This window comes from Solanum pennellii, chromosome 4 (assembly GCF_001406875.1).
Source record: "Solanum pennellii chromosome 4, SPENNV200".
NCBI classification, from domain to species: Eukaryota; Viridiplantae; Streptophyta; class Magnoliopsida; order Solanales; family Solanaceae; genus Solanum; species Solanum pennellii.
Genome location: NC_028640.1, coordinates 17,029,339 through 17,040,360, shown reverse-complemented (window position 1 = coordinate 17,040,360; position 11,022 = coordinate 17,029,339).

Here is an 11,022-nt window from a genome sequence, read left to right as displayed (position 1 = left end):
AAACATAATCATACGAGAATCATAATAAACTTAGCAAAAAAATCAACAATTTTTTTTTTTAAAAAAAGAACATAAACATTAATTCAAGATTACATTGAAATGTAAAAAGAAATATATACAGTTGATGACAAGCAAATAATAGAAGCAAATTCTATGAATTCCCAAGACAACCAAACAGAAATATCTTCTTTTTTTTAAAGAAGAAGAAATTTTATTTTGTTTTTTTTTCTTCTTCTGATTTTCTTTCTATCTTTTTTCTTCTTTTTCCTCTTTTTTCTTTTGGTAATAAAAGGGGGTTTAAATAGGTGTTCAACATTAAACCTCCCACTTTTCTTGAAAACTTAAGAGCCAATGCATGCATTGGACTCTTTTTTTTCCCAAGGTGCCACCCAAGATGGCCAATGATTTTTTTTTGTTTTAAGAAAAATCAGATTAATTGAATGATTTATTTGCCCTTTTTGATGACCCATTTACTTTATTCATTAATTGAATATAGTTATACGGGTCATCAGAAAATAATAGGCCCAAATGTCATTTAGATGACACATTAATTTTATTCATTGTTTGAATAATAGTTAATGGGTCATCTAAAAATAAAAGACCCAAATGTCATGTAGTGACCCATTTCTTTTATTCATTGTTTGAATAATACCTGATGAGCCATTTTAAAAAATCTAAAAATAAGTACAAATGTCATGTAGATGACCAATTTCTTTTATTCACTGTTTGAATAATAGCTGATGGGCCATCTAAAAAAATCTAAAATTGGCCCAAATGTTGACCCATTTCATCAAGACCCAAACAAATTGACCCACTAACACAAAATCTAAACATCTAAACAATTTTAAAGATCAAACACAACAAAATAATGGAGAAAAAAAAGAAAAAGAAAAAAATAAACATAAAATGAAATAAAATAAAGAAATTAATAGTAATAAGTCTTCAAGCAACAACATCAACATGATAAACTTAAAGAACATTAATAACACAAATCCGACATCAAATGACTTATATGGTCAAACGAGAAAAAGATAATGATGAATTTGGATAAAGATTAAGAGGGGGGGGGGNCCGGGTAAATGAAGGTCGCCGGAAAATTTTTTGACGGATTTTGAACTTAAAATATATATCAAATGATAGACCTTGAATATCTCTACACATTTATGTATAGAGTTTGGGATGGAAATGACCGGACCTTCATAAATCTAATGAAAAAAGTAAAAATGCATATTTGGTTTTCCTTAGATCTACGGAGTTTGGCTATAGATATGGATGAAAGGTTTGTAGATTTAGGTAGATGAGGGTGAAAGGAAAAGATGGTAAAATTTTTAATATTTTTTTCGGCCAAAAAGGTGTTAGCCACCGGGCGGTGGTGACGGCATCGGTGGCCGGTCGACGGCATGGTAGTAAAAAAAATCTAAAATAAAAAAATACTAATTTTTTGGAGTTTTGAATTTTTGTTTGGGTCCAATAATAGAACTTAGATCAAAATATCATGAATGGTTGAGATTCCATCTTGACCATTTCTATTGACCGGGTCAATCGATTGGGCCATCAGAATTGATCTAAATCAGCCTAATTTAAACAAAATTGTGTGATTTGAGCCAATTAAATAATAAAAAAAAATATCCAAAATACAAATAAAAATAAGATTCCTTACTAATATATTATAGGAGTAAAATAAACACGTAAAAAATTAGGTGTTCACAGCATGCCCTCTTTGCGTTGAAACATAAAGAGTTTTCAAGGAAAGAAAGTAAACGAAGTGACTAATTTTTGACTGTTTCAAACTCCGATGAAGCCATTTTGTAAAAGTTGACCCAACATTTCTTCAGAGGTTGCCTACATATCCTTGATTAAAAGGAAATTAGATCAGTGTAGTTCGAGAAACTTTGATAGTCGAAACTATCAGAAACGGTGGCCAAAAGATTGCTTTATATTGCTTGTATCATCTACTGCCTATAGTTACAAAGAGAAGATTTATAGAACTATGTCTCTCTACATTATAAATGTTATAATATCCCTAATTGATGTATCTTCTTAGGATCTTGTCTAGATCTTTCACTTGCTCTGTGCATTATCTTTGAGATAGATCTTCATGTTGTCTTGGCGGATGGTGGATCATTCTTAAGTGCATGTTTTAACTTGAGTTGGTTGCTGAAACTTAAAACTCAAGATCACAAAATGAATAACCCATGAAGAATATGTTTCCTTTAGAAAAGAAGAAAACATATGAGAATCTTGAACTAGGAAGTATAACACTAGAATGAATAGGTTAAGCGAGGTGTGTTGCCCTAAGAGTTTCAAATAAGACGCATTGTCCTAAGATTGGATGTATCCCCAAAATGTGAACAAGGTGTTTATAACCTATGAATGTTGGTGCCTATTGCTCCAGATACGCATATGGTGCGTATTGCCCATGAATAGAGAATTGATCTCTATTGCATGCGAATAAGGACTGGTGCACACTACACATAAATTCAGATTGATGCGTATTGTACGAAATTCAGACTGGTGCGTATTGCACATGAGCACAGCATGGTGCGTATTGCCCATGAATAAAGGATGTGTGCGTATTGCACATGAACTCCACATGAATTCCAATTTGTGAGTATTGCCCATGAATAAAGAATGTGTGCTTGTTGCACAGAATTCAGATTGGTGCGTATTGCATGAAATTCATACAGGTGCGTATTGCACATGAACAAAGAATGGTGTGTATTGCCTATGAATAAGGATGTGTACGTATTGCACGGAATTCATATTGATGGGTATTGCACGAAATTCAGACAGGTGTGTACTGCACATGAACAAAGGATGGCGTGTATTGCCCATGAATAAAGGACGTGTGCTTGTTGCACGGAATTCAGATTGGTGCATATTGCACAAAATTCAGACAGGTGCATATTGCACATGAACAATGGATGGTGGGTAATTCCCATGCTTAAAAAGACATGTGCGAATTGCACGGAATTCAAATTGGAGCGTATTTCTCGAAACTATTGCATTGATAAGCAAAAATGCGTGTAGAATGAGATGAATCACCAAACATTTGAAGACTTTGGAGATCTTCCTTTTTGTGATGTTTCCTTTTTTACTTGTAACCCTGCATTTCTTTTTTCTTTCCGTGTTGAGCAAATGAAAGAGAAAATTGTTAGTTTAAAGTGGTGGTTGGTTTGTGGACTTGGTTCTCCAACGACTTGACCATACTCATAACCAATTTCTCCAACTCTACTATAACTCCTTTGTTAAGCAACGTTTGAAGCTCCCTCTTTGTTAACCAGAGGCCTTGATCTTTTGGTACTACCAAATATCACGGTGCGAGTGATGTCCCAAAGAATGATGACCTTCAGAAATTTTTAGTGAAGATGTAAGGTGTTTTTAGTCCTTGCTCAATGGCTTGTCAACTTAGATACTCAGCGTTACTTTTGGAAACCCTTAGTAAGCTTGCACTCTGTACTTTATTTTGTGAAGAGATTATATCAAAAAGAGAAAAATAAAACAAATATCAAACTTAAGAGTATGAAAGATTGGATCAAGAAGACTATAAACTTAATGAAGGATATTCTTTAAAAATGAGAAAGAGAACTTATCTGGAGGCATATGTCGACTTTGATTGAACCATGACATGCACTTGGACTTGCCCCCTGATCCGTTTGAATTTTTTAGTTCTCAAAATCTGAGTCATCGTCAATTGATCTATGTGTCGAGAAATAATCATCTTTGCAGCTTTCATTCATGATGTTCTCTCCCTTTATCTTAAGGTGCCCATAGGATTTTTTCCTATAAAATTTTATTATTATTTTTTTTCTTCTTATGATACCTATAAAGATTTTCAACGATAAGACTCTCTCTCTCTCTCTCTCTCTTTTTTTTACTTACTTATTGTACCCCCAAGGGTTTTCACTCATAAGTTCTTTTTTTCTTTTTTTTTGTTCCCTTTTATGATTAATATCATTTTCATATTTGATTAAAAAAGTCGGTTGCCAGAATAACCGAATTAAAATCTGACATTATTCTATATAAAAAAAACTAAAACAATACCCCAGTTTTTTGTAAGTACTGGAAAAATGATTTTTTTATATGATCGAACCCCTAAAGGGTTGCCTCCGTATCCTTTCAGAATCAGGTCAAACTTAGTTCAGAGTTTTCAATGAGAGTTTTTTTTTGGAAGAGGTGCCTTTGTTCTTTCAACCCCAAACTTGTCGCAGAACCTTAGAATGCATTAGATGTAGTATCTTTTAACTGAATCTTCATTAACAATTATGCCCGTGATTTTTCCTTCCACATCAGTAAGGTGCAAGGCTCCCTTTGATAATAATTCCTTGATAAGATATAGACCTTGGCAATTTGGGGGAAACTTTCTCTTGGCTTCTTCTTGGTGAGGGAGAATGCGCATTAAGACCAGTTGACCTACTTCAAAGTATCTTGGGTGCACCTTTTTGTTGTATGCACGAGCCATCCTTTGTTGATAAAGCTGACCAAAACAGACAGCCGTCAATCATTTCTTGTGTATTAATGCGAGTTGCTCTAGTCGGGTTTTGACCTATTCAGTATCTTCAATATCAGCCTCGACAATAATTCGAAGAGATTGAATTTCTAATTCCACTGGAATCACAGCGTCAGTTCTATACATCAACAAATAAGGAGTAGCACCAATCGAGGTGCGCATTCTTGTGCGATATCCTAAAAGTGCAAAAGGCCACTTCTCATTCCATTGTCTAGTGCCTTGAACCATCCTTCTGAGAATACTTTTGATATTCTTGTTTGTTGCCTCCACAGCTCCATTGTCTTTTGGTCAGTATGAAGTAGAATTGTTGTTCACAATTTCGAACAGCTCGCATACCTCCTTCATCAGATTATTATTGAGGTTTGCAGCATTATCAATGATGATAGCTCTTGGTATACAAAATCGACAAACAATGTGTGAATGAACAAAATCCATGACTGCCTTCTTAGTGACGACTTTGAAAGTTATCGCCTCCACCAATTTGGTGAAGTAATCAGTTGCAACCAAAATGAATCGATGTCCATTAGAGGCTTTTGGCTCAATTGGACTGATTACATCCATTCCCCATGCAACTAAGGGACAATGAGCAGCCATGGGGTGCATTTCTGAATGAGGTGAATGAATGACATCACTATGGATTTGACATTGATGACACTTTTTCACAAAGTGAAAGCAATCCCTTTCCTTGGTAAGCCTATAAAACCCCGACCGGAGTTTTTTTTTTTTTGCAATGACATATCCGGTCATGTGTGGTCCACATACCCCAGCGTTCACTTCTTTCATAATTTTCTCAGCTTCTTCAGCATCCACACATCTCAATAAATGCAGATCAGGAGTTCGTTTATATAAAATATCCCCACTCAAAAAGAAACCATTAGCCAGACGTCTAATAGTTGTTTTTTGGCTTATGTTGGCATGTTTGAGGCATCTTTCTGTCGTAAAAAAATTCTTGATGTCTGAGTACCATGGCTCACCATAAGGTTCTTCTTCCACTGTATTACAATAGACATGCTGGTCCCGAACTTGAATCTCTAATGAGGTGATGTAAGTGCTTCCAGGATAGGGAAGCATTGAGGCCATAGTAGCAAAGGCATCGGCCAAATCATTATGAAAACTGGGGATGTATCTAAACTCGATGTACATGAACCATTTGCTAAGATCTTCCTCACATTGTCTGTATGGAAGGAGCTTGAGGTCTCGAGTTTTCCATTCGCCTTGAGCTTGTCGGATGAGCAAATCAGAATCTCCCAACACAATTAGATCTTGCACAACCAAATCTATTGCCATATTTAGACCCATGATGGAAGATTCATACTCAGTCCTGTTATTTGTACAAAAGAAGCGAAGTCGAGCTGTTGCAGGGTAATGTTACTCTGTGGGCGATATTAAAATTGCCCAAATCCCTGTGCCTTTTGTCTTAGTTGCTCCATCAAGGTACAATTTCCAAGCTTGATTTCCCGTTGAACCTACTTCCTCAATTGAGTTAATCTATTCATCAGGAAAATATGTATCCAATGATTCTTCATCACCATTGATTGGGTTCTCTGCCAAAGCTTGGGCTTTAATTGCCGGTCGAGTGACATATATAATCTCAAATTCAGTGAGCAAAATTTGCCATTTTGCGAGTCTGCCAGTTGGCATTAGCTTCTCAAAGATGTACCTTAAAGGATCCATCCTTGATGTGAGGTAAGTTGTGTTTGACAATAAACAATGCCTTAACTTTTGAGATACCCAAGTTAGGGCGCAACACATCCTTTCCAAAAGGGTGTACTTGACCTCATAACCAGTGAATTTCTTACTCAAATAGTAGATAGCCTGCTCCTTCCTTCATGTAGCATCATGTTGACCGAGAATACACCCAAAGGAATTATCTATTACTGAAAGATATAGAAAGAGAGGCCTGTTAGGTTCAGGCGTTACCAACACGGGAGGGTTGGACACATACTCCTTAATTTTTTCAAAAGTTTGTTCACAATCTTCTGTCCATCTGACAGCAACATCTTTCTTCAGAAGTTTGAAAATGGGCTCATATGTGGTTGTGAATTAAGCAATAAACCCGATGATGTAGTTCAACCTCCTAAGTAGACTCATAACTTCGGTCTTATTTATCGGGGATGGCAACTCTCAAATGGCTTTTATTTTGGAGGGATCCAATTCGATTACCTTCTACTAACAATAAAGCCCAGACCATGCACATGATAAACTTATGTTTTAGACTTGATGATTACGTCATCGACGTATACTTATATTTATTTATGCATCATATCATGGAACATGGTGGTCATAGCCCTCATGTAAGTCGCCCCAACATTTTTAAGACCAAATGGCATGACCCTGTAGGAATAACTTCCCCATGGAGTGGTGAAAGAAGTTTTCTGAGCGTCCTCTTCATCCATAAAGATTTTATGATACCCCGCATAACAGTCCACAAAAGATTTCATATCGTGTTTTGCACAATTATTAACAAGGATGTGGATATTTGGCAATGGAAAGTTGTCTTTTGGACTAGGCTTGTTCAAATACCGATAGTCAACACAAACTCTTGTCTTTCCATCCTTTTTCGGCACAGGAACAACATTTGCCAACAAAGTAATGTAACAAATAACTTTGATCAACTTTGCAGTCAGTTGTTTTATTATTTCTTCCTTGATTTTTTCACTCACGTACGGTTTGAATTTCCTTCTTTGCTGTTGGACAGGTGGAAAATCAAGATAAACGGGCAACTTATGAACCACTAAATCAACACCCAAACCTGGCATGTCATCATAAGACAAAGAAAATACATCTTTGTATTCAAACAAAAGTTGTTTTATTGCCTCTCTAATTTCCTGATTGATATGTAAACTTATTTTTATTTCCTTAACATCCTAAGAACTTCCCAAATTGATTGTTTCAGTTTCACTAAGATTAGGCTTTGGTTTGTGCTCAAACTGTTCAAGTTCCATATTAATTTCCCTAAAAGCCTCTTCGTCATCATATTCCACCTCTTGACTTGGTGATTCAAGAATAAACAACTCTTTGAAATCAGGGAGTGAATTCCGCATGCATGTCATGTTATCAAAGCCGGAATTTACAGAACTCAAAAATAGAGAATAAGAATTAAGGGAGGAAAAAAGACAAAATTTTACTATGAAACTGAAATTTCATTTCATTGACAACAAAAAGGGACATAAAGGTTGACAATAACAAAATACTTTGAACTATTCAAGCCACAACACTAAGAATAACAAAATACAAAAGAGTAGCAAAACAAACTACCACAACTCTTTCCTTATGGGGAAAGGAGTGGCTTCCCAATTGCTTAACTCAACACCTGAGCCCACGAGCTGCATATTGTTATGACTTGGACCTTCACAAACTTGGACCATATTTACTTCACAAAACAACTGCCTAAGATCCTCAATAACTTCGTCAATGTCTTCAAGAGTGAATGAATCTTTCAATTCTGGACCTTGAGGTTTGATAAAAGAATGAGAAATATGGGGAATCGGTTGTGGCAACGACCAATCAATCCTTTTGTGGTTCTTAGTTTTATCTCCATTTCTCTTGCTTTGTTTGTATCCAAGGACAGAGGTGCCTTGGTTTCCTAAGAGAGTAGTGGGATCCACGATTCCCTGCAAATATACTCCCAAACCTTTACCAGGTTGATAACCATATTTGAGCATCGTCGTTGCTACCATTGAAGCGGAAGAAGAGATACATGATTGGATGATAGATTATGTTTCTTTAAAGCGATCGACTGATACAACCTCAAAAGACTAGTAAACAATAGAATCACATCCTTCCTTTTCCTCAATGTATGAGACGGATGGATCTCTGTAAATAGGTGAATCAGCTTCCCTATGAACAGTGATTTCCTCAATGTTGTATTCAAACTTGACAACTTGATGGGACGGCTCGAGCCATGTGGATCCATGGCCTCCCTAGTAGAAAATTATAAGATGTTTCCATATCCATTACTTGGAACACAATCATAAAGACTACTAGCAAAATTTTCATGTTTAACTTGATGTCACCAATGGTATCCCTCCTTGAGTCGTCATAAGCTCGAACAAATACATTAATGGGGCGAATTCTTTTCAAGCTCTGCAGCGTAGAATGAGGACATATGTCTACCCCTGACCCTCCATCTATTTTGACTCTCTTTACATAGTAAACTTCAGATGTCACTGTAAGATGCAAAGTGTTTTTGTGTCTATCTCCCTCCTTGGGCAACTCATCATTAGTCAAAGTGATGGCATTTGACTCGAAGACGCGCTTTGTCATATTCTCCAACTGATTTAATGTGATCTCTTTTGGCACATGTGCTCATTCAAAACCTTATTCAACACAAGACGATGTTCTTCTGAGTGCAAAAGTAGAGACGATAGTGAAATTTGTGCAGGCGTCTTCTTCAATTGTTCCACGACAGAGTAATTTGGAACCTTAAGTTTTTTTAGAAATTCTACATTTTCTTCCTCAGTAACTGCTTTCTTTAGTGGTACTTGGATATTTTCACTCATCTTCCCTTTTCTTAATTCTTCTGGAGAATAACATCTTCAAGAACATGTCATACCCCCCGCTTCATTAACTTCTTCGACAATCTCCTTTACCAGATAAACCACTGCGGTTTTGTTATAGTTCTAAGGGATAACCTTTGAATCAATTACTGGAAGTTGTTGAACGGGTTTAACAAAAAGAGGCTCTTTCAACTTGGTGATGCAACATTGGTCATGTTGTGTTAGTGAAAAGCCTTTTGATGCATACAACTTTAGCATAGCTGCTCGAACATCAATCCCCTTTGAAAACCCCGGAACGCACAAGACTTTGATGTCAAGATTGACACCTTCCACACTCTGAGATGCAACTGGTTCTAAACTCTTGATTGACTTGTCTTCTTCTCCGATCTTGCTAAACAACTTTCCCACTTTGTTGTGGAGTTTGTACTCTTGATCATCACAAACCATATCCACTAAGTTGTTTTCAGCTGGAAGTGGGTTATTGGTCATTGGGAGTGTTTTGATCATCTGTCACAACAACAACTACATGCTTGATCAGCTTCTCTATTGCTCTGTTCAAGGTCCAACAATTATCAGTGCTGTGTCCGGGGGCTCTTGAATGGTATTCACATCTTTCATTATCTTGGAAACCTAGAGAATTTTGATTCAGACGATGTGGTGGGATATATTTAATCGCTCCTATCTTTCTTAACTTTTAAAAAATTGGAGTACGACTCTCCTAGTGGAGTGAATTTCTTTTTCTGTGCATGATTTTGAGCATAATTCTACATAACAGGAGAGTTGTAAGGGACCTGATAGGGTGGCCGTTGCGGGTGAAACTTTCCTTGAGATGGGGCCCGAAAATATGGGAGATTGGGAGGATGCACATATGACTACGCATTTAAGACCGTGTACGGAGATGGAGATACTGGATATTGAGGGGCATAAGGGTAATAATGTTGAGGATAGCTAAGTTGTCTCTGAACTGATGCGTAAGGACAATTAGACTTTTTCTGAACTCCCCTTGACTCCTATGTGAGTGAAATAACTTCCTCTTTCTTTTTATGATTTCCAAAACTTGTTGAACAACCTTGAGTGGCCTGTGTGGTAGCTTTGTTTGATGCCTGAATTACGATCCTTCCTGTTTTGAGACCACTTTCGACCATTTCCCAAATTTTGATTACTGTGTGAAACGATCTTCCCAATGGGGTTATGAGGTGGTTGAGGTAGTCCGGATCTTGAGCCTCTATGAATATATCAACCAATTCTTGCTCATTTAATGGGGGCTTGACTCGGTCTACTTGTTCCCTCCATTTGATAGCATATTCTCTTAAGCTTTCACTTGGTTTTTTTTCTTTTATTGGAGAGTGTATTATGATCTGGCATAATGTCGACATTATACAGAAATTGTCTAACAAAATCATGAGCCATATCATCCTATATGTGCCAGTGGGAAATCTCTTGGTCTATAAACCATTCTGAGGCAACACCAGTCAGGCTCTTACCAAAATAAGCCATGAGCAATTCTTCTTTACCCCCTGCACCCCGAAGTTAATTACAGTATCTCTTAAGGTGGGCTATGGGATCATCGTGTCCATCATACTTATCAAACTTAAGGGTTTTGAACCAAGGTGGCAGGTGGACATTTGAGAACCTACACAAGTCTTTGAATGCAACACTTTTGTTCTCTCCTAACCCTTGCATGTTCTTCATGTGTTGCTCGATGCTTTTGAAATTTTTTTCAACATTTCTTCTTTCTCTGAGCCTGGAGTGGGCCTCTCAACATCAATGGGGAAGTCGAATTGAATAGAGTTAGGCCCCTCAAATTCTATCCCAGGAGTATAGTACTGCTCCGAATGAGTGGTGAACTGTCCCTCTTGAGCTGCTCTTTGTGTCACAGTCGGTTGTGAGAGTGTATAGACCGGTGCAACTTTTGTGACAGTAGGAGTATTCCTGAATGGAATACCTTGAGGACGTGTTGTTGATGGCCGGGCCCCACAATTATCAAATGGACCATACCCTGGAGGGAAAAAA